Raw genomic sequence first — 24,957 nt, forward strand, 5'->3', positions numbered from 1 at the left:
CTAGAGTTTTCTTCTCTCGACTATGCTGCCCAACTACAAACATGTGCTCAATACATGTTTATTGAATAGAGCGTTATGTGAATGCAATGTTATAACCCAACCAAATACCTAAAATAACTTTCATGTGTTATGCACTGCATCAGGTGAATCAAGACTAATAGTACACAGTTGCACTAAAGGAGTTTACCATCTACTTAGGAAAACACGCAAGTAGGCAGATAATTGCACTACTACATGGTGAGCACAGTTATAAAGAGGTGACGTGGCGATGTTATGGACTTTTGAAATGGAGAAACTGGGCAAAGAAAAGGCCTAAATTTTAGGACAACCAGAATAGATAATTCATAAAAAAATCTGGTGTCATTTAAGAGTAGACAGCAACAGTTTTGTATAACATACTAATTTCTGACTACCGTGTGCTTTTTTAAAAGTTAAAACCACAGTTAACAGTAGACTGCTGTGTATAGGGATAAAATTACCCCTAAATGGAGTAGATATTCCTACCATTAGTCATTCTAGAAAATGAACACTCAAAAGGAAGATGTTCTGAACTGAAGTTGGACCCTTCAAAATTCATTAGGGGAATTCTTAATCCCCAATAACTCAGAATGTGACTGCATTTGAAAACAGGGCCTTTTAAAGAGACAGTTAAGGTTAAACGAGGTCATTGGGGTGACCTTTAATCCCATATGACTGGCATCATTTTAGGAGAGTAGGACTCATAAAACACAGTCTAGGGACAGCCTTGTGGCTCAGTAGGTTAATCTACCTCCTAGTTCAAACTCTGGCTGTTCTGCTTCTAACCCAGCTGCCTGCTAATATACCTGGGAAAGCAGCAGAAGATGGCCCAAGTGCTTGAGCCCTACCACCCATGTGGGGTGGCTTCTGCCTGACCTAGCCCTGGCTGTTGTGGCCATTTGTGGAGTGAATCAGCAGATAGAAGATCTCTCTCTCACTCTTTCTGCATCTCTCCCTTTATCTAAATAACTCTGTCTTTCAAATGAATAAATAAATCTTACACACAGACACACACACACACACACACACATACATTCACACACACACACCCCTACAGACTGAGGATGACCAGAGGAGCACAGATCGAGAAGGAGCCAATCTGTAAGCCAAGAAGATAAAGCTAAAATACTGATTTCAGACATCTAGCTTCCAGAAGCAATAGAAAATAGCCATCTCTGTTTAAGCCACTTGTATGGAGTATTTTATTATGGCAGCACCAGCAAGCTCATATAGAAGGCTTAGATTAAGAGGAAGAAAAGTCATCTTGCCATTCTGGGATCAGGAACTGGTTTCAGATTGACATACGGATATTCAAGGCACTTGAGAAGGAGATGGCATACTGAGCACAGGCCCTGCAGACACATCAGGAGTGAGGCAGAATTTGAGAGGGAAGACTGTCTGAGACATGGCTTGGCTTTGGTTGGGATTTTCATTTATTAACTATGTTGTACTTTTCTGTTTTGGTCAGATCACCAGTAAAATATTACCAAGGTTAGAACTCAATTATTATTTCTCTGGGATGTCTACATCCTTTGGAGGAAATGCAGAAGGAAAACTCAGTGATAGTTCATAGTGAGAAACTTCTATGTGCATTGGGGGTCTATTCTCATGAAGGCAGCAGAGTGGAAGGCCAGGGCAGCACATCTGAGTCCAAGATGAACTCCTTAGGAAAAACTGAAGAGACCTTACAGAGGGCAAAACCCAAGTTCTTGCATATTAGGATTTTTTTTTTTTTTTGAAAAACAGTGGTTTTCCTACCTACTACTCATTGAATTCTTTATATAGTGCAGAGTTAAGCTTGTGACTATAAAATAAATTGAATGTATATCATTGTGAAATGAAAAAAAAAAGCTGAATTAAATGCAATATTGTTTTTGATGTCAGTTTAGTAAATTCTGAAATGTGCAGCTGACATGAGGAAGATGAAAGACGTAGCATATTTTAAAATCTCATAGAGAATTTAAGATTTTATTTATTTATTTGAGAGGCATAGTTACAGACAGAGGGAAAGACACAGAGACAGGTCTTCCATCTGGTGGTTTACACCCCAAATGGCGGCACACTAGCCAACTTGAAACCAGGAGCCAGAAGCTTCTTCTGTGTCTCCCTCGTGGGTATAGAAGCCCAAGCACTTGGGTCATCCTCCATTGCTTTCTGAGGCCTTAAGCAGAGAGCTGCATCAGAAGAGGAGCAGCTGGGACAAGATCCAGCGCCCATATAGGACGCTGGTGCTGCAGGCGGAGGCTTAGCCTAATACGCCAGAATTCTGGCCCCAGGTACATATTTCTTAATATGATTCATCCCTGTTGATTCTCACCAGGACCACCTGGCTGAGGTAGTGTTATTTCCCAGAATTTTCTACCATAACACGACTCAATATCTCTCTCATCTAAATAGTGAAAAGAACTCACTAAGCAACCTATATATTAGGGGTTTACAGTTGTATAGCATCTCCTAGAGGGTAATTTTCTGCATGAATTAGTTGGAATTCTTCTGTAAGGGAGATGTGTATGTATAGCTTTCCTTTTATTAAAAAATCTAAATATAATGAAAATTTTCCACATTTTTAGAAAATGTACCACAAAAGAAAATAAAAAACTACAATAGTCATCATAAAGGACTGCAAAAGATTCCTTTAGATTGAACATTGGAGAAAACAGATCTGTCAGGCATAGGCTCCCCAGCTTTTTTTTTTTTTTTTTTTTGTGCTTTTTGTTTGAAACCGCCAATCATGTTACTTTCCTACTTGAAACCTTTCAGCGTCTTCTCATTTTCATCAGTAGTTTCCAGTTGCTCTGGTGATTGAAAGGGCTTAAAAATTCCTTTATAATTTCACTTTATCTTCTAATGTACTCCTCTGCTGTTCCATGATCCCATCTCTCTAAAATATCTGTCGTCTCCTGATCTTGGAATCATCTCATACTTCCAAGTTTTTGCATATCTTCTCCCTTTGCTCAGAATGCTGTTGCCTGCCATATCTACTGAGCTTACTTCTAGCCATCCTTTAGGGCTCTATACAATGTTCAAGTCAGGACTTCCCTAACTCACTGCCTTCTGATAGTTTTTAAAGGTCTTAGACTCCCCATGTAATCCCAGAACACCGTGCACTAAAAATTCCCTTCAAATTGTCATACTGGATTGCAACTTTACCTTGATTTTCCCTTTCTTAATAGGTAGTGATCAACCTGAGGACATATCAGAATCTTATTCTTTCCCACAGTCTAACACAGGGTTTTGTCCTAAAGAACAAACTTTACATGAATGATGAGGTCATGTTGTAGGAATCAACTTTCAATGAGAAAGAATATTTCTAGAACTTCCTACAGATAGGCATTGACGGTTACATCTTCTCTAATTGAAAATATAATGTTGTTTAAAATTTGGCCTCCATCCCAAGGTAAGTGATTCTCAGTACAGCCTTTTATCCATCCCACTGTAGTGCATCTTGATTATAGATATGAAGGAAGCACTATGAGGGATACCAGGCACAAATAATATATTTTCCTGGAATGGAAAGAGCAAGATTCAAAAATACAGAAGAATCAGAATATCACACCTAGAAAAGTAAATGAAAGATTATGTAATCAATTATTTTAGAATGAGGAAAGATACTGAAACCCAAATTATTGAAGTGTAATCTCAAGAAATGGTGTGTACAAAATTATAAGTCTTCTCATTTCAACCTAAAATATTTTTTTAAAGATTTGTTTATTCATTTGAAAGGCAGAGTTACAGAGAGAGAGGGAGAGATAGATAGAAAGGTCTTCCATTCACTGGTTCACTCCCCCAAATGGCTGCAATGACCAGAATTGGACCAGTCAGAAGTCAGGAGCCTGGAGCTGCTTATGGGTCTCCCACATGGGTGCAGGGGTCCAAGCACTTGAGCTATCTTCTGCTGCTCTCCCAGGCACACTGCCAGGGAGCTGTGTTAAAAAGGAGAGCAACCTGGACCTGAATTTCTGCCCATATGGGATGCCAGCACTGCAGGCAGCAGCTTTACAGTTTATGCCATAGATCTGGACCCTCAACACAAACTCTTGCAATGAAATACTGAAATACATGGCTGGCAAAAGATAGCACATTTGATTCCATCAGAAGTAGTGCAGAAGAAGAAACTGTGTTATGATTAAGTTATTTTCTCTCTTATAGTTAATGGCCCGAAATTTCTGAATTCCCTGAAGGATAAATTTAACTCAACAATGCAGGTATGCAAGTTTGACTATATCAAGTTGGTTTTTATTTTTAATCATCTCTTCTCCAGTCTTTTTAAATATTTATTTTGTTTTTTATTTTATTTGAAAGGCAGAATTATATATAGAGAGAGACACACAGAGAGAGATCTTCCATCCACTGGTTTACTCCCCAAATGGGCACAGCAGCTAGGGCTGGACCAGACTGAAGCCAGGAGCCAGGAGCTTCATTTGGGTCTCCCATGTGGCATCAGGAGGCCAAGCATTTGGGCCATCTTTTGCTGCTTTCCCAGGCACATTAGCAGGGAGTTCTATAGAAGTGGAGCAGCTGGTACTTGAAGCAGCACCAGTGCAGCTTGCTGGGATCACAGTTCGTGGCTGAACCTGCTATGCCATAATGCTGGCCCCTTCCTGAGCCTTTTGTATCATTTTAGATCAAATATTGTTGCCTAGTCCTTAGGATGTCTGAATTTTCTGATTGTTCTTATTCTCTAAACCACTGATGTGAAGAGCTCTTTTTAGAATGTATTATATTTCTGTTGCTTTGTTTTATTTTTCCCTTAGGGAGATCACAGAATAAAGATTCTTGAAAGATATGTGTGCAAATATAGGTATTGACTATTTTCAATGGGGACCACTTAGAAGCCTGATTACTCGTGGTTTCAGCACCTGATACTCGAAAATATACATGCTAACATTTGAGCATTCAGCAGAAGCAAAATCACTTCCAATTTCTTCCATGAAGGAAGCTATAAAAAATTCTCTGATGTTTTCTGCCAAGAACTTTCATTCTAGAGATATACATTTTGTATCTCAAGAAAATGAACATGCTTGTCCTAGGAGACACTGAGATGCCAAGAAAAAATTCGAACAAATAGGCCTTGCATAGTTTTCCCCAGTTTACTGCCATCTGATTATTCCTTTCTGTCTTCTAACCCTACTTCAGCATGACTATCCACTATTTATTAAACTTAGTATAATATTGTACAGATTTCCATGCTTCTTTGGGTCTTCATTTCAGAAGGCCCTTGTAGCATGTATAATTTATATTGAATAAATTTGTAAGCTTTTCTTTTGTGGATCTGTCTTTTGTTCTGGGTACCTCAGCTGTGAACTTTCTGATCAATAAGGAAACTTCCTGTTCATTCTGTGTTATCCGGAAGTCTGCTGTACCTTATTTTTTATCAGCCATGATTAATATTTAGCTTGCAGACTTATTATGTGTCATTATAATATTGCAGTACTTCCTTACAAATTGGTAAATAGTTCTTCCCCAAAATTCCCAAGTTCCCTGTGCCAGCCTGCTTGTGTTAGGTGCCACTCCTTCAACAGCCTGAACTTCTTCATCACATCTGCTCAACACCTGTACTAGCATCCTATAGGAATTGGTTGATGTGTCTACTACACAGATTATTAATATTTTTACTTGCAACTATTCTCACATCTGAACTCAAGATGGCTTTTTCAGAGTTGTTTTTGCCATTCAGATTTTTTAAATCACTTCTCTTAGACATGGCTGTAACAATTCTTGCCCTCCCTGCAGTATTGTGCAAACTACAAAAATGTATGCAAAATATCCATCTTGTAGAAGGAGTTTCATAAAATATAAGAATTCTTAAATACTAAGAACAAAGAAGACATGAATACTTCCATCTTCTTTGATATATTTTAGGTGAGAATACAGTTCATAAACCAAGTGAAGTAGAGAAATAGATATGGAAAATAATAAAAAAAATTTTGTAGTATTAGTAATATATTGTAGTTTTTATAGTTGTATACAGCACATGACACACCTTCTTTTTCTTTTAAAATTGATAATATGAGTTATAATGCTAAATGTGGTATGGTCTACATTCCCAAGGAATGTAACACTTACTATACACATTTTATGATCAGTCTAGTATAAGGTCAGAAACTTTCTGATTATTAAGCTAATTTAAATCATTAGAACCTTGGTTGAGAAATATTAATTTAATATGAGGATTTTCTGTGGAGCAGGCAATGTAGCAGACACCGAGGAATCCAGGAAGAATATGACCATGCCCCTGACTTCAAGAGACCCATCAGTTAATATAAATTATAGACTCCTTATTAATTAGAGTAAAATAAAATCCGTGCAAAAATAACAGAGGTCAGCCTGAGAGAATATGAGATAAGAGTCATAGAACAGGTATGCCCTAAAGAATAGGCAATATGGGAATTAGCTAAGATTTGGGAGGAAAAGAGGTCATTGTAAGAATGTTGGACTGCTATTTCTGCAGTGCTGTGTACAAAAGAGAAATCACGGCTGCATTTAGCCCATGTCTTCAGTGCCATTATTCTCATCTTTGTGTAGTTTCAGCTCCAGAGCTGGGATAATTTACTGGCATTTGACTTGCTTTCTTACTTTTTAAGCCAACCTCAGGATATATTCATACTCTTGTTAAATAAAACTTAGTTTAGTGAAATAAGAAAATATTTTCCATGAACATATCATTCCACCAAGAAAGCATACTCAATAATGGACTAAGTATTTCAGTTCTTTTAGTTGAATTTTTCTGTTCAGATTTCATAATATACAGGTGACTATTAAAGCAATAACAATTATGGTCACTTAATAGTATTTCTTCCCTCTCTATCCTAGGGAAGGCAATTTATTTTGAAATGCATAAGCTGCAAATGGAGACTCATTATTATGGTAATGGATGGAAATGCAAAACAAATGTGGTCATGACACATGGAGAAATATTTCCACAATGTAACCTAGCAAAGATTTGCACCTCTATGGATATTAAAAAGGTATGCTCCTTTATCAATATGACCAATCATTTATTCCATACATAGTTTCTAATTGTTCCTGAGCTCTGGCATGGAGATATAAAATGGATACACATGGCTGGCTCCTGATTTCAAGATTCTAGTTGAGAGAAGAAATGTTAACAGTCTATCATGGGGCCATTTTCAACCTGAGCTCTGCAGAGGGGTTACAGGGCTAAATTACACCTGTGTGGTTGTCTTAAGGAAGCTCTCAAAAGAGTTGAGACTGAGGCAGAAGGGATGAGTGGGCTTTGCCGGATTTAGAAAGTAGGGAGACGGCATCCCAGGCAAAGGGAACAGTACTTGCAAAGAAACAGAGCACAGAGGTATGGGGGTACAACGTGAGAGAAAGTGGAGGCCAGTGGATTCAAAAACTGAAACTGAGACCAAAGGTGGAGGGAGACAGAAGGTGTTTCAGTTTCTAGGCTGCAAAATCACAGTGGTAAATAGATTATTTAAGAAAGAGTTCTTTGAAAACTTCACCTTCTAATGTTATGCTTTGATCTCCCCTTCAATTTCAACTTGTCTTGTGGATTATTCACCTAGTATTATCAAGAGGCAGCTTTCCCGTTTACCTCTGGATGCCCACCATGACTATAAGTATTGTGAGGGCAAAGTCAGTCTCCCTCTCATTCTGTCTGTACCTCTGGCGTTCAGTAGAGCATGTACTCTATAACTGGTACTGGCTGAATTCATTATGGATTGAATGGATAAAAAGTAGCTGATTACTGACCTAATATAATGATACATCTTGTGAATATTAGCTGCATAACCTTGGGAAAGTTAGTTAACATCTCTGAATATCATTTGCAACTGCAAAATTCTTCTTGATACTCTCAGGATTAAATGGGATAGTTTCAGTGAGATTCTTGATACAAATGCCTAGCTTATACACGTTTAATATTTTACACATGATAGATCCCAGCCCTTTCATTTATTTCTCTCATGCACAAATTCCAGTATCTTTTTCAACAACAGAACTAGGGAAACAAAGCAGCAATCAATCCACACCACGATCCTACGTCTACTTCATACTGTGACACAATATTTCATTTTGAAACATCCGAAACTTTCCATAAACAACCTAAACGTCATGCTTCAGATCTGAACACTAGGGCCATTATCTCCAAGTCCATTTAGATCGTCCATTTAGATCTATTTTTTAAACATTATGGCATTTCAATCAATGAATCTCTTCACCTCTTCTCTTACCAGGACTCTTATCAAGAATTTCTTCCTTTTCATTGTTTTCCTTGCTTTTGTGAAACTGAAAGTTCCTTATTCCCAAAATCTTTTTCTGTTTGCCCTTAAAATTAGACATTTCTCAAACAAAACTTTTTATTCTCTTCCCCTCTTATAATTCTGCAAAGACATGCTTTAACAGCTTTGCCTTAGGTCCTCTGTGATCACTGACAATGAGCCGTCATCTTTCACAATGACTAGTGCCAATAAGACATCTCTACATCCCCATATCTCCTAAATCACTGTAGCTAAGACATGTCCCCACATTTTCTCATTTTCCAACCCTGGGTCTTATCATAGGTCCATAAGACATGTTATTATCTTCCTCTTTGGAATTTTAATTATTTTCTGCTTCCAAAGTATTCAACTCCCATAGACAATTACAGAACAATATCCAGAATCTTAAATTTACAGTATAATGGGGACTCATCTACATTGTTACTCTAAAGACCACTATCTGATTCTAGTCTCATCAACTCTCTGTTAGATGATTACAGTTTTCTCATTGCCTTCAATTGCTGTCTTCTCCAGCTCCTATTATACTCTATTCTCAATGGCTCTGTATAAAGCACAGATCTATTTATGTCATTCCCCAGTTGCGTCACTTACAATTGTTCCTATATTAAAAAGGAATATAACTGAAGGCATTTCAGCCCTGAAGCCAAATCTTCAAAACACCTCAGGCAATCTTCTAAAATAAGAGAATGAGAAGACTTGCCTTTCCTCAATCTATTTCCCCTTCAAATATTTGAGTCATGTGGAAATCATTACAATTCCCATGTGGTCTTCCACCTTGCTGACTTGGCTTCTGCTGTCTCTCTTCTGCCTGGAATGCCATCATTCTTTGCCTACTTAAGTTCTGGTTTTACCATGGCTCAAATTCTATCCCGTGGCTCAAGGTTGGTCTCGTGCTTTGAGTAGACTTTTCCAACAACCCAAACAGAAGATAGATCACTTTTCCTAACTCTGAAAAGGCAATCTCCACTGTAAATGTGTGTTACACCTATGCACAGAAATAATTCAAACTGATGGTTATCTTTTACCTAGTCTGTTATTTTAGGCTTCCACATTATCATCAACATTCGAGCGGGACCATTGACTCTAGGTATAAGATTAGTGAGAAGTTTATAACTCCAAATTAGACCTTCTGATGAGATTCAAATGTTCCTATATAATTATTGCCAGCAAGAAATTATCTCCAACCATACATTTAATTGCAGTCTTATTTTTTAAAGGGGTGGGGGGGAAAGAAGAGTCAGGTGAAGAGATTGATTCACCGAAGTGAGTCAGGTAAACAGCATTTAGTATAGGGGATATAAAGGTTTATCCATTTCTATTTATTCCTGTAACTTAAAGAGCTTAATTAAATATAATTGGTTAAAGTATTAAAAATCTGTTTGATTATCACTACTTACTCATTGAGACACTGATTAAAGCTTAAGAAAAAGACAATTCTATTCCTAGAGCCTAGATATGAAGAAAGATCAGAAATAGGTTATAGCTACTTTTCACCTTTCAGTCTCCAAGACCTTTAATGAAGTGAAAATCTGGAAAATCAAATGCGTTTTTCAAAGGCTGACCTAACAAGTAGAGCAGGCAGCAACAATGCTGTTACTTTTGACGGTGTGACGGCATACACCTTCCATTGCCAGACATATGCCCCAGAGCAGCTGGTCCCATCTGTGTCCCCTCAGAGATAGTAGCTCTTACTAAAACAAAAATGTGCTCATGTCCTCTGGTTTTCTCCCAGTCACTCCTGACTGGTGCCATTCAGATTATACTGTGCAATAAATTCTTTAGTAAAACTTGTTTAATCAAGAGGCAATGACAAAACAGTGTATCTGGTAGAGCACTGCATATGAACTCAAAGACTGGGTCTCCAATCCTAATGGCACTTCCCTCGCTTAATTCATGCAAAACATGTTTTGCAAGCCAGTCATGGGACCTTGGCCAAGTTAATTAACCATGCTAAGATCCAGTTTCCCCTTTGTGTGATATACTCTTGATGACTTTCCTGACAGAGCTGTTGTGTGGCTCCAGTAGAACTATTAAGGTGAAATAATTTACAAACTCGCAAACACTGTATATATCCACATATTTTCATACTGGTGGAACAGTGAGTACAGAGAGCCTCAGAAGTCCTCGAATTCTATCTTGCTTGTATAGTCTTTCATACATTTATATCTGGTAGACATTACACAGAAGATGCATACTAGCAACTATGGGAATACACTCAAGTATTACATTCTGATTCTTACGCTAAGAGAAAGGAAGGGAAAAAGGAAAAATCACTTAACTGGTAAAAAAGAAATACAACAGCAGAAGCCAAGAGTTAAACAGCAGCAGACATAGGCAGTGCAACATCAATTCAGAAGGAATATAATATGGAGAAAGCAGCGGTATTGCCTTCCTGGGCTTTCTTGTCTTTGAGGGAGAAGAATCTCCAAAGGGCCTCATGGATATGGTTCAAATATGATTTGGTCCCTAAAGGCTCATGTGCTGGAAGCTTAGTTCTCAGTATGGCAGTAATTGGAAGTGGTGCATCTTTAAGTGGTAGAAGCTAATGGAATGTGAATAGATCATGAAATCACCACCTTATCAAGGGATTGAAGTAGTGTCCCAAGGATCAGGTTGTTCCCACAATAATGAGTCATTAGAAGATGAATTTGGCTGTCTTGGTTCACTCTTTCTTTTGGTCTCACCTTGTGACATTTCTCTCACACATGAGCACCTGCCTTATGAGATACTATCTGCCATGTTGTAACACAGCCTGGATCCCAGAGCTGCTACCATGCTGTTTGAACCTTCCAGTCACCAGAATCCTGATCCAAATAAACCTATGTTCTTTATACATTAAGTAGCACCATGCACTTTTTATAATAACACAGATACAAACTAAGACATATAAGTAGAACAACTCTAGTAGCTAGTCTCCTTGAGGAATATTCCCAGTTAAACACCAGAAATAATTGTAGAATGAGAGGCTTTGGATTAATGAGCTCGTGGAAAACACAGTTCTCTAAAAGGGTAAGATCAGAAGGAGACTCCTGCTTCTCATGTATATATAGATAGATGAAAGATATGATTTATACATAGACAGGGAGAGAGAAATGGAGAGATGAGATATCAGCCCATGACATCATTAAGGCTGATGAGTTCTATGACATGTGACCTGCAAGCCAGAGAACCAGGAATTCTAGTGGCATAATTCAAAGTTTTGAGAGTCAAAGAGCTAATGCTCTGGATTCAGCATGAGCAGCAGGGCTTCAGAACCAAGACCAAGACCACCACGTGAATATCAACAGCTCAAGTGGTCAGGCAGGGAACAAATTCAACCTTATTTCATCTCTTGGTTCTAATCTCGGCCTCAGTGATGCCAGGCTGATAGGGGAGTGCCATAGACGGAAATGCTGATCCCTCCCAGAAACACTGCCATAGACATACCTAGAAATAATGTTGAACTAGATATGAGGACAACTTATGGCTCAATCAAGTCGACTCATATGATTAGCCAACATATCATTGCATACTTAATCTATGTTGTTAAGGAGATTAAGAGTTTTAAACTAGGATGGGCAAGACACAAGTCACAGTTATGCTGGCTATTTCTCTGATTAGTTTATTCATCATGAAATGATCTTCGTTTTCTCTGCCCTAGCTGCATTAGAGTTTTATTGTGAAGACCAATACATCACTTTACTATTTCATTAACAACTTTACCAGTAGAAGCAGTAGCGCAAACATTAATGTTCATCATGAATATAATGACTAGAATATTTCAGATATCACTTATTTCTGAGGACTTGCTAGATGCCAGATACTAGTGTTGCACTTATTTAATTTATAGTAAAAAATGAAATATGTTCTATTATTGTTTTTAGTAAGAAAGATTACATTGAGTGTTTTGGATGGTGGGCATTTGGCCCAGTGATTAAGGCACCAGTTAGGTAAGATTCCAAAAATCTCCTATTAGACTTTAAGCCTGACCCCATCCTGATTCTGGCTTCCTGCTAATGTGGATCCTGCAGCACAGCAAGTGATGGCTATAGAGGGTGGGTTCCTGTATCCATGTGGAAGACTTGGATTGAGTTCCCCATTTTCAGCATTGGCATGGCCCAGCCCTGGAATATGCAGGCATTAGAGGGAGTGAATCAGTAGATAATTATTTGTTATCTTTTCTTTGGCATCTCTCATGTCAAATCAAGACTCTTTTGAACTTTAACTGTGGTTGCCAGATTTAGCAAATAAAAATACAGGATATACAGCTTAATTTAAATTTCAGATCAGCAACAAATATGTTTGTATAAGAATGTGCCAAATATTGCAATGTATATACTTCAGCTAAAAATTATTTGCTGATTATCTGAAATCAAATTTTATTGGTTATCCCCTATGTTATTTGGTAATTCTATTTCTAACAACCTCTCCAGTGTGTAGAATGTCTAAAATCTAAAAGTACAGAGATTGAAGCCAGGATCAAATTCCAGGTCTGTCATTGTGTTCCTTGTTCAAAAAACTGATCTCCTCCTCTCTATTCAAGTCACTCATTTATAAACCAGATGCACCAATACTTTTAGTACCTCCCAAATAAGTATTTGGGGAAAATTAAATGAATTAAAATATTTAAAATGTTACCAAAGTACCTAGATCATTATAAAAATAGTATTTATTTGCTTTTCTCTAGAACAGGACTACTCATATAAGATTGAAATTGCTTATTTGTCTTTCTTTCTCATAGACTAAAAGGTATTTGAGAATGGTATACTATTTTTACGGCTGTATCTAAATTTATAGCATTATTCTTGACATACTATATATTAAGTAAATATTTAATACATATTTATTTAGATTTCTAAGTCATCACTGAAATCCAATTATATTTTTTGTTCTACTACACTCCCTTTTTTTTTTTTAAAGTAAACCTATTAATCTCTATCTGAAACTATCTTACAAATTCCATAGTGATACAGACTGAATAATCTCTAATACAGTGGAGCTTGTTTCCTTTCTTTTGAAATTTGGGAGTCAGAATACAGGGATGTCTACTTCATAGAGTAGATCAAAGAGACTTTTTTGAAAAAAAGATTGATTGATTTGAAAGGCAGGCTGACAGATCGTCCATCTGCTGGTTCACTTTCCAAATGGCTACAACAGCTAAGCCAAATCCAGGAGCCAGGAATTCCTTCCTGGTCTCCCATGAGGGTGGCAGGAATCCAAGTATTTGGGCCATCTTTGCTGCTCTTCCAAACACACTAACAGGAAGCTGTGTCAGAGCAGAGCATTCAGCACTTGAACACTCAGATATGGAATAATGGCATTGCAAGTGGTGGCTAAACCTGCCACGCAAGTGATTCCGCATCAGCACAAGACACAGAGTCAATAGTGTTTTTGTGAATATTGTCTTCAAGTTGCTGCCTTGTGTTTCATTCTGATCGCTACTCTGGTTCTCCCTTTATAAACTGCCCACTGCATAGGTTACCTCATGCATCTCAAAGCTAATGTATATGGACTCCATTCTTACTTTCTTTTTTGTTTTGTTTTTAGAAAGATTTTTATTAAATGAATAAAAATTTCATTGCTACAGCTTTAGGAATATAGTGGTTTTTTTCCCCCATACCCACCCTTCCACCCCCACTTCTGGTCCACCTCCTACTCCCTCTCCCATCCCATTCATTTTTAATTATCTTTATATACATAAGACCAACTCTACACTAAGTAAAGATTTCAACAGTTAACACCCACACAGACACACAAAGTATAAAGTACTGTTTGAAGACAAGTTTTACTGTTTATTATCATAGTACAATTCATTAAGGACAGAGGTCCTACATGGGGAGGACGTGCACGGTGACTCCTGTTGATTTAACAATTGACATTCTTATTTATGATGTCAGTGATCACCTGAGCACCTGAAGCTCTTACGGTGAACTGTCAAGGCTATGGAAGCCTTTCATGTCCACAAACTCAGAGAAAAGTACATCCTTCTTTGATGGCCACTTCTTTCCACCTGTGTCTAATTTACAGAGATCCTTCATGTAAATCATTTTTTTTTCTTGCCACAGTGTCTTGGCTTTCAATGCCTGAAATGCTCTCATGGGCTTTTCAGCCAGATCTGAATGCCTTAAGGGCTGATTCTGAGGTCAGAGTGCTGTTTAGGGCGTTTATCATTCCATGAGTCTGTTGTGTAGACTGCTTCCTATGTTGGAACATTCTCCCCTTTTTGATTCTACCTATTGTTATTACCAATTATTTGGTCTTATTTACGTGATACCTTTTGGTCTTATTTATGTGATCACACTTTCATGTTCTGTAGTGGGTCAAACATTTAAAATATTAATATTTATTTATCTATTCATTTATTAGAGTATAAGAGGAAGAGCGAGATCGAGAGATCCCAAATGCCTACCATGGCCTGAACCAGGGTGAAAGCAAGAGCTGGAAACTCAGTGTAGGACTCCTGTATGGGTGGCAGAAACTCAGTTACTAGAGCCATCATCATTTCCTCCCAGGGGCTACATTCGAAAGAAGGTAGGGTCAGGAGCCAAAGCCAGATCTTTAACTCATGTAGTCTCACGTGGGACACAGAATTCTGAACTAGTATCTGACACTTGGGTCAAGCTTTTTAAAAGTTCATTTTCCAACCATTCTCTGTCATCCAACTACCTAGTGCTTAACTGGAATGAAACTGACATGGAGATTATTAGCCTTGGTTCTAACTTAAAACTGGCTCACTGCCCTTCCAACAAGCCTGCAGAGTTTTCTAAGGTTGCTGATGCTTCACAGAAGACTTGACAGCTACTTTAGTAAGGAGCAATTCTGTTTCTCACTTTCATTTCAACATATCTGTAAAAAAAAAATCAGTGGAATCAAGCCTGTGGTTCCTATTTCTTACATTGTTATACATTGGAAGGACCAGATTAAATGCAACTATAATTTATTAATTGTATATAAGAGGATAAAAATGTGCTAAAATTCTTTACCTACATTCTATTTTAATTTGCACAACACATCTGCAATATAGGTAATATCTACAATTTTACGTATAAGGAAAGAGTCAGAAAGGGAAAGTAACTCAGAAACCCAGAATGCTAAATGGCAGAGGCAGACTCAGAATCCAAAGGTCTTCCTTGAACAGATTGAGGTTTAAAGAATAATTTGTTTTAAGGAGAAATCTCAGTCCAACTCAGTCCTGGCTTCGCTACTGAAAATACCTGAGTACTGGGTCCATACAATCAATTTAACCCATTTTTGTCCAATTCTACCTTTACTAAATGTCTGCTTCATATAACAAGACACATATGAGCAAGACACTGCTAGAAATAAAACTTGAAAGGATATGGTTTAAGTTCTTATTGAATTGAGAACACAGTAGGTAATGTACACACAACAGTTTCACTATACCACATGACACAACAAGTCTGTAAAATATGGACAGACAGGGGCTGGTGCTGTGTTATAGAAGGCTAAGCCTCCACATGCAATGCCAGTATCCCACATGGGCATCTGTTTGAGGCCCAGGTGCTCTATTTCTGATCCAGCTCCCTGCTAATGGGCCTGGGAAAGCAGCAGAAGAGGACCCCAATGCTTGGGCCCCTGTACCCATGTGGGAGACTCAGAAGCTCCTGGTTCCTGGCTTTGGCCTGGCCCAGCTCTGGATGTTGCAGCCATTTGGCTCTGGCCCTCTCTCTCTTTCTCTCATTCAAATAAATAAATAAATAAATACATATTTTTAAAAATATCCTCAGACAGTTGGCCATGGAAATAGAGGAGAAAGAGAACTTTTGACAAGGAGATGAGAAAGAAGGAGGGTGTTAGCAGGACACCCAGGGAACGGCAGCTGTGATGGTTTGTTTTGGGTGTCAACTTGAGTTGCCTGAGGGTGAGAATGTGAGGGGTGCTCGTGTTGAATAACTGTCAGAACTGGATCCATACAGTCACTTTATTTCATTTTAGTCCATTGCTATGTTTACTAAATAACTGCTACATATAAGACACTGCTAGAACTAAAAGGTAAACGGGAACTGATGTAAGTTCTTACTGAAGGGAGAACACAGCCGAGGAGACTAGATATATATACACAAAAGCTTCACTGAAGAACAGGACAAGCAGTCTTAGGAAACAAACTTTCATCTCCTTCTTCTCTTTTGGAAAGGGATGAGCTAGCATAGTCTAGTGCTTCCCCTGCCTGTGTCACAGACAGGATGATGGTACCCTTCACAGAGAAAGAAAAAAACAAACAAAAAAGAGGCAAAGCTTTCCAACAAAAGAAATCTTCAGTCTGGGGCAAGGTACTAACTGGCTGGTGAGTGCACAGCTAGAAAAGAACATTGGCCACATCTGTGATAACAACTACACCAGCTCTAACAGTGGACCAAGTGTTCAAATCACCCTACATTTTATAGTTACATGTTTCTTATAATCTTCACAACATACTGTGAGATGGAATATTTTCATTTTACAGATGAGAACAATGAGGATTAGGAGGTTTTCATAATTCAGTCATGTCAACATTCAGAAGAACTTAAAGTTGCTCCCTTTATAATGAATTTCTCTTTTAAAAATTATAAAAGAGGGCCGGTATTTTGGTTTAGCAGATTAAGCCATCCCCTGCAATGCTGGCATCCCTTATGGGCACCAGTACATGTCCTATCTGCTCCATTTCTGCTAATGGCCTGAGAAAAGCAGTGGAAGATGACCCAAATGTTTGGGCACCTGCCACCCATGTGGGAGACTTTGCTGAAGCTCCAAACTCCTAGCTTCAGCCTGGGCCAGCACTGGCTGTTGTGACCATCTGAGGAGTGAAGCAGCAGATGTAAGATAATTCTCTCTCTCTCTCTCTCTATTTATATATATATATAATGATAATAAAAGAGCTCACTGGTTCTGTGACCTCTCTAGATAAACATAATTTAGGCACAGTCCCTGTAGAGTTTATTATCTTTAATACCTCACTCTTTTACTAGTTGTGATATATAGTTAAAATGCCATACAATCCACCCCTTTAAAGTTTATGTTAATTTTTTATGTACTCATGGATTTGTGCAACCATCACCACACTCTACTTTAGAAAATGTTTGTCACCACAGAAAGTAATCCTTTACCTATTGGCAGTTAATTTCTAATCCCTCTCCCTGCTAGGCAAGTGCTAATCTTCTTTCAGTCCCCAGGGGTTTGCCTTTTCTGAACAATTCATCTTAATGGAAACACACAAAATGCATTCTTTTTGGAACTGGCTTCCTCCATTTATCATGACGTTTTCAAAGTTAATCCATGTAGCACGTTTCAGTCCTACATTCTTATTTTCTTCCAAATAGCATCCTATACCACACTTCACTTGTCCATTCATCAGACCTTGGAAATTTGGATTGTTTTCATTTTTGTATATAATGAATACTGTGCTTTATGACTGGACATAGAAGTATGGTTAATATTTTGAGGGACTGCTGAACTATTTTTGAATTGACCTTTATAAGCCACTACCACATTTTTAAATAGGAAGTTAATTATTTGAACTCAATAACTTATAATTCCTATTATTAGGAAAAAAACCGAATCGGTGGGATAAAATGATAACAGGTCACAGAGATAGTGAGGAGTTCAGAGTTAAAATTTTCTTAGACTGACAACTGTCTCTTCATACCCCTATAGCTTTCTATGCCAGATACCCTGAATGTATGATACTATGGCTTAGATCATTTCCCCTTATCTTTTTCCTAGGCCCCACTGAAGCCATTTGAGTAAAAGGACTATGGATATACAAAGCGATTTGTAGGAGAAAGCATAGAATAGGAAACTTCCGAGTTATGTCTCAATACAATGAAATTGTATTTCTCCAGCTTCTAAAGGAAAAATTGAAAAGCACTTCTGACACTTAGTGTAGCAAAGTCAAATTAGTAAGCTTTTGTGATCAGCTGGATTACTGAGCTCTGGTGGGTCTTGAAGAATTTTGAGAGAAAATTAAAATTAAGGTGAAGTTGCTGTAAGGCTTTCTGTGTATAAAAAGTGCCTTGGATTTCTTGCTAGAACTTTATGTCCCTAGATCCCATGCCATGGACCCCTGTAGACTCTCAGTACTTGAGCTGTGGATCCAGAGAACCAACACTGTAAACAGGCACACAGGAATGGTCTACAGTAAATGTTTCCAAACAGTATCGTGGGTGACACTGGTGTGGGTGGACTGGCTTTGACATTAAACAGGCAGAATTCGAATCCTTGCTTCTCTATTGGTTGGGTGATGTTGAGCAATTTCATAGTTTCAGTTTGCCAGCTAGTCTATGGGGCTAACCATGGACACTTCACAGAGCCATGAGGAGACCATAGTGAAACACATCACGCATATGTAAAACATCTGGCCTTAGCTGATGTTGTCTTCCTGCCTGTTTCTCTAACTTGAAGTCCTAAGAGACGAGTAAGCAAAATGACTTATGCAACTGGGGCAAAATGAGTGTTGCTTTCTCTTCCTCTCTTTCCTTGAGACCAGCGTCCCCTGTTCCCACGATGTCCCTATTAAGAGCATCCTGCCTCAATTCACAAGAAATTAAAAAAAAAAAAAATTCTCATTTGGGTGAACTAGTTGCAGCTGGAAACACAACGGCAGGAACAAGGTACTATATATGCTCAATGTTGATTAGCAGCACTGAAACTCATTATTCTGATCAGACAGAAGCAATTTACAATCATCTTTAAGCAAATTCACATCATTTTCATAATTGACTTGCAGGAGCTTTGACACAACAGCTTGTTTTAGCTGTCAATCACTGTCAAGGGATAGAAGAGGCAGAGGTCCTTCTGGAGAAGAAAACAAAAGCACAGTTTCTGTCCACAGTGGACCGAATGTGGGATAGGGGCCTGCATATGGAACATACGGCTACGCATCCTTCTTTGGTTGCTATTTCTCAGATCTTAGGAAAGAATCTTTTTCAGGTGGATTAAAGGGCCAGAGAATGTGAAATTCTGTGAAAGAAATATGCTGTAAAAGTAACAGGTTTGAGTTATAGCTGAGGTCTCTCTGAGCCTTGGAAGTTTTTGTTAATTTTAACCCTTGTATAACTTCTCTTCTATTTGCTAACTATAGTGAAAATTTTTGCATTACAATTTTATCACTTTTCTTGAATAATTATATATTTTGTGTGATCTCAGAGATATTGTACACTCAGTGAATACATAAAGGAAAGGTAGTATATAGGGCTTAAATGTTTTCTGTTACAAATAGGAGTAAGAATATTCAACATTTGTGAACTTGCTATGATATTTACTTATGAATGAAAACACTTATGCAAATGGCCTTGAAAGAAAAATCTAATGATAAAAACAAAACAGAAAATCAAAATAACAAATAATTTATATGAAATAAATGCTAATTCTCACTTTAATAGTATGCTTCTCAGTAAAATGACATTAATAATACCACCGCAGCAAATTTTCATGTAAACTATGAGATAATAAATGTAAAGGTATTTTGAAAACTGCAAAGTTGTTAACATTGTACAATGTATTAGAAAAGTAAGGATCATAATAACCATGTTTAGTTGTCTTTTAATTTTGAAAACTTTGCAGTTTAACTTGAAATTTTTTTTAAATACAGAAACCCAATATGGGAAAATATAGTGATTAAATCACATAATGCATGTGATGTGTCAATAGGGTCCTTTCCATGTAATGGGTTCTCAATATATAATATTTATGGTATTTTTTAAAACTCAAGGTAAACATAAGGAGGGTTAGGCCATCCCCAGTACAAACACTGGGAAGGCTACTGCACATCTTGGAGAATGCACTTCACATTAATCTGTAGGAAAGTGAAACAAGAAAGTCCCGAAAGCATTGTGCTGCTTGTCCTGCCTACATATGCATGGACCACCTAATGAAAGTGGGAAAGAATAACTTCAGACCACTACCTAAGACAGAACTCAGTGTTGTAAGGATAGAACCCAACAATCCACTGCCACCTATCAGTTTTCAGAAGTGGAAAGGCCTAGTAAGGATCACCTTTGTTAGGAAAAACAAGATACTGCTGCATTTAAATCAAGTTCAGTGTAACAGCTCTTTGAAAAAAACTACAGAATTCACTGTTTGGTCCATAATATTGTAATACTAGACGATTTCAGCACAACAGATAAAATACAGCAAATCCTAATCAGTACAATTTTTAGTGATGAAAGGGCCTGTACCATGGACCTAGATGATTTATCAGACTGCTACATGGACTCAATGCAGACAGTACCCACTTTCACTAGGTATTTGGAAAATAGAATATTTCACAGTCAAGAAAAGAAACAAACTATACATTTTTTAGTATTTGAGAAGGAGCTGTTTATCCTCTGGGACATTAATTGCATGATCTTTTTTTTAAGTTTTTTTAACTTTTATTTAATGAATATAAATTTCCGCATGATCATTTTTAATATTATTGTCATTTATTATTCTGAATCTTTAAGATGGTCAGTTCTAAAAAGAAGGAGACAGATTGCAGTGATGCACACCATGCCATTTTCTCCTTTGGGCTGTAAGAAATGAAAGGTCGCTTTCTTTCTGTACAGCAGAGTCATTAACCATGTTTCTACAGAAATTGTACAGAAGACTAGGTGATTCAGAAAGAAAACACGGTGGATGGCAGTTCCATGAGGACACAAATCATCATTCTTCATTCTGGTCATTTACCCTGAGGGTCAGCTGCAGAGCTTTGTACATAGGAAGTCTTCACTTCTGTTTGAGAATGCACAAATGAAATCAGCTTTCTAAAGTTCAGGTCACTGTGTAACTTGCTTTGACATCCTGTTGGTCTTCATGTTTGACCATTGTTTATCACAGTTTAATACGTTGATTTTAATGTATTTGTCAGCATCTCTGAATATGTGGTAAAGGCCAAAAGGACAGGAGTTTTTATTTTATTTCCTTCCCTCTTTCTCAGGACCAACTCAATGATAGTTGCCTATACTTATGTTCCTTTGTTAATAATCTATCTTTTCTTTCTCATACATTCTTAGAGTTTACTAAATTCCCTGACTATTGAACCTTCATTGTATTGTGTATATGTGTGTACATGCATGTGGACACTTGTTAACACTATGCAGAATGCTCGGAACTTTCAGTCCATAGGCTCATGTGTTTTCTAAGTTCTGAATAAGTCCTGGCAATTGTTTCTTTATATATTGAATATCCTATATAATTTCTTTTTATTTGTTCTTTCTAAAGTCTGTTTTTTATTTTTTTATTCCTCCCCCACAGAAACCTTTTTATTTAAGGAATACAACTTTCATGCATTTCATGAGTACAACTTTAGGAATATAGTGATTCTTCCCACAATACCTGCCCTCCCACCCACATTCCCACCCCTCCTCCTGCTCCCTCTCTCATTCCCAGTGCCATTCTCCACTAAGATCCATTTTCAATTAACTTTATACACTGAAGACCAACTCTATACTAAGTAAAGTGTTCAACAATATGCACGGGGGAAAAAACCCCAAACTGTTCCTACACAGTCAAGACAAGGTCTGTTCAATGTCATTGCATCTTGAAGAAGTTAATTTCGCTTCTTTCTTTTTTCTTTTTTTTTTTAGAAACTTAATTAACTTTAAAGAAGCACCTAAGAATGATACATCTTTTGTGAGCACTTAGACATAGTTATAATATAACTCATTGAGGGCAGAGGTCTTGCATGGGAGGTCCTGCACAGTGACTTTTGTTAATTTAACAATTAACACTCTTATGTATGACATCAGTGATCACCTGAGACTCTCGATATGAGCTGCCTAGGCTATGGAAGCCTTTTGAATCCACAGACTCCATCAGTATTTAGGCAAGACCATAAGCAAAATGTAAGTTCTCTCCTCCCTTCAGAGAAAAGTACATCCTTCTTTGTGGTCCGAGGTCCTATATATGGGACAATTCTTGCCACAATGTCTTGGCTTTCCATGCCTAAAATGCTCTTGTGGGCTTTTCAGTCTGACCAGTATGCCTTAAAGGCTGATTCTGAAGTCAGAACACTATTCCAAGTGATTGTCATTACATGGGTCTGCTGTGTTTGTTGAACTCATAATCGATGGATGCAGAAATTCTAGGTGTCCTCTAAAGTGCTTATTTTTCTTTCATTCTTTCCATTTTCCCCTTTTGTATTCTTATCTTCAAGAATCCTTAACCAAGTCTTGCAGACCACTAAGTCACTACTTAGCTGAATCAAGTCCACTTTTTAGTCATCTATTATTTTGAAGTTGTCATATTTTTCATTTCCAAGACATCTATTTTTATTGCATAAATGACTCATTGTTAAATTCATATCCAACTGTTCTGATATTATACAGATGAATTCATAATTACTATTATAAATCTGATAATACTCAATATAGTTATTTCTTTCACTTACTTACATTTTAAATCTTGTCACATTCATCTTCTCTGAATTTTGTATTATTCATTCTGCTTATTCAGTATTTTCCCTCTTCAATTATATATCAATATTTGAAGATGCTTAACCTCCTACTTGAAAAATAAATCTCCCATGACTACCCATTACACTTTGTCCAACCACATTGCTCCTCATGATTTCCAAAGCCTGCATGCCACACTACATTCATTCCATTCTCGTTTATTCCCCATTGTCAATTATCTAATAGTCATGGATAGAATGATCCTTTGTTATTATTTTACTTGACTTTCTTGCACATTAATCACTGTTGACAACTTTCCTTTCTCAGATGCTATATTGTTTTATTCTGATATCCCTCTGGATCCTCCTTAGTTTTATCTGCATGCTGTATTCATTAATTCAGCTGCTGTATGTTCGGACTACTCAGGGTTTTCTCTTATTCGTACCCTCCATTTTTCTGACAGGATCTAAATTATGCACCAGATTTGATGAATTCCAATATGTACATGAATTCTGTGTTTTGACACCAAAGACAGAACTCTCCCATGAGCTCTTGGTGTCTATCTACTTCCTATATTATAGCTTGGCACAAACATACGTTCTGGCTCAACAAAGGAGAAATCTAAAGGCATTTCTTTTTCTCATTGCTGAAATCCCCTCCAGCACTGCTATCATTTGAGTGATTGTGTTGCCTACAAATTTGTATAATGAAATTCTACCCCCTAAAATGATGAGATTAGGAAGCAGAGCCATTTAGGTGATGATTAGGTACCCTTATAGCATACATCCCAGACAGCTATCTTGAGGACATTAGGAGGCACGTCTATGAACTGGCAAACAGGCCGTCACCAGACACGAAATCCATCAGCAACTTGACCTTGGATGTCCCAATCCTCAGAACTCTGAGGAATAAATGTACATTGTTTATAAGGCACATAGGCTATAGTATTGGGTTAAGTAGCCCAACAGAACTATAATAACCACCAATGCTTATCATCTTTACCTATAAATCTCTCTTGAATCCTCCAATTTTCCTGTATTTTCTACTTTTTTTCTAGTTTTTCATTATTTCTCACTTGGATTGCTATAGTATTTTCCTAATTAATGCCTCTCTCCATTTTGTCCTCTATAATCTGTTCTCCACATTTTAGCCAGTGATATATTAGCAAAATATGTCACAGTCATTCCTTTATTTAAATATAAGAGTTTCCATTGTTCTTTGAGTCAACCCAAAATCTTGAAAGTAATTATTAAGATCCTTGACAGTTTGGCCCTAACTCTATTAGACTTGTTCAACAATGTTTTCTCATTTCAATCTGACCTCTGTCCACAATAGCTTTGTTTAGTCTTTAAATTCTTATCTTTCCCTTGTGTCAGTATGCCTTCACATCTTTCCCTCGCCTGGGATTTTCTTCCCAGTCTTCCACTCCCACTTAAAGCCTACAATCCATCATGACTCTGCGTAAACACAATAGGTGTGGACTAACCTTTCCTCACTCCTAGACTTCTCAGAGCCTCTTCATACGCACTCTCATGTCACAGCATGTGAGAACTTCTTTATATGGCATTTATTGCAGTTTACATTCCACTGTTTGTAGGATTAATGGATTGATGACCATGTACACATCTGGACTATGATCTGCTTTTGGTTCATCCTTTGGAGTAGGTACAAAGTCCTCATCTCTTTAATAAATGAAAATATTTGAATGAAATATTTGATAGGTTCAGTTTTTGCTATAGTGGTTGATACCTTATAGTATTTGTCTGCTACCACAAATCACTTTTAGTTTTTGGATGAACAAGAAGATATTTTAGGATCTTTATGTATACTACCTGTAAAATAATGATACATCAAAATTGAGTAAATTAAGAGAATATTCAATAAAGGTTTACAAAGGTATGAGATCAATATCTGGAAATCACAAGAGATGGTAACAGTAATTAACTCCTATCTCATATCTCCCCTAAGTTTCTTACCTGTGCTCTTCATTTGCTAAATCCAAACTGGAGGCCAGAGGAAAAGACAGTCTATTTTTGCAGTTTGTACCAACCAGCTTCCTTCCCTAGGCAAAGAGAAAACATAGGAAGAATGGATTTCAAGGAAGAAATGAAAATATCTAGTACATTGTTCAAGTTGATGCATGTTTTTAAAATTTTTTTTTCAGTAAAATGCTGTAGTGGCCTCTATCTATTCCCTAAAATGTAATTATATTTTTGTGTGGACTCCTGCACAAAACTGAAAAATACTAAGAAATACAAATGGGCAAAGAACCTGAATAGGCATTCCTCAAAAGAAGACATATGAATGATCAGTATATATGTATGTGTATATATATATATTAATAT

At 37.4% G+C, this 24,957-nt stretch overlaps 1 protein-coding gene across 5 annotated transcripts in view; it reads right to left on the bottom strand.

The window, feature by feature from the left end:
* The window catches only part of TENM4 (teneurin transmembrane protein 4), a 2,118,216-nt gene extending 2,093,555 nt beyond the window's left edge, over window positions 1-24,661 (bottom strand). For all 5 annotated transcript variants that reach the window (XM_051821885.2, XM_051821866.2, XM_051821785.2 and 2 more), the window contains exon 1: window positions 24,589-24,661. The gene's annotated coding sequence lies outside the window, so the exon portion shown is untranslated. The remainder of the gene's footprint in view (window positions 1-24,588) is intronic.
* Between the last annotated feature and the right edge of the window lie 296 nt (window positions 24,662-24,957).

Source organism: Oryctolagus cuniculus, chromosome 1 (genome assembly GCF_964237555.1).
Source record: "Oryctolagus cuniculus chromosome 1, mOryCun1.1, whole genome shotgun sequence".
Taxonomy (NCBI): domain Eukaryota; kingdom Metazoa; phylum Chordata; class Mammalia; order Lagomorpha; family Leporidae; genus Oryctolagus; species Oryctolagus cuniculus.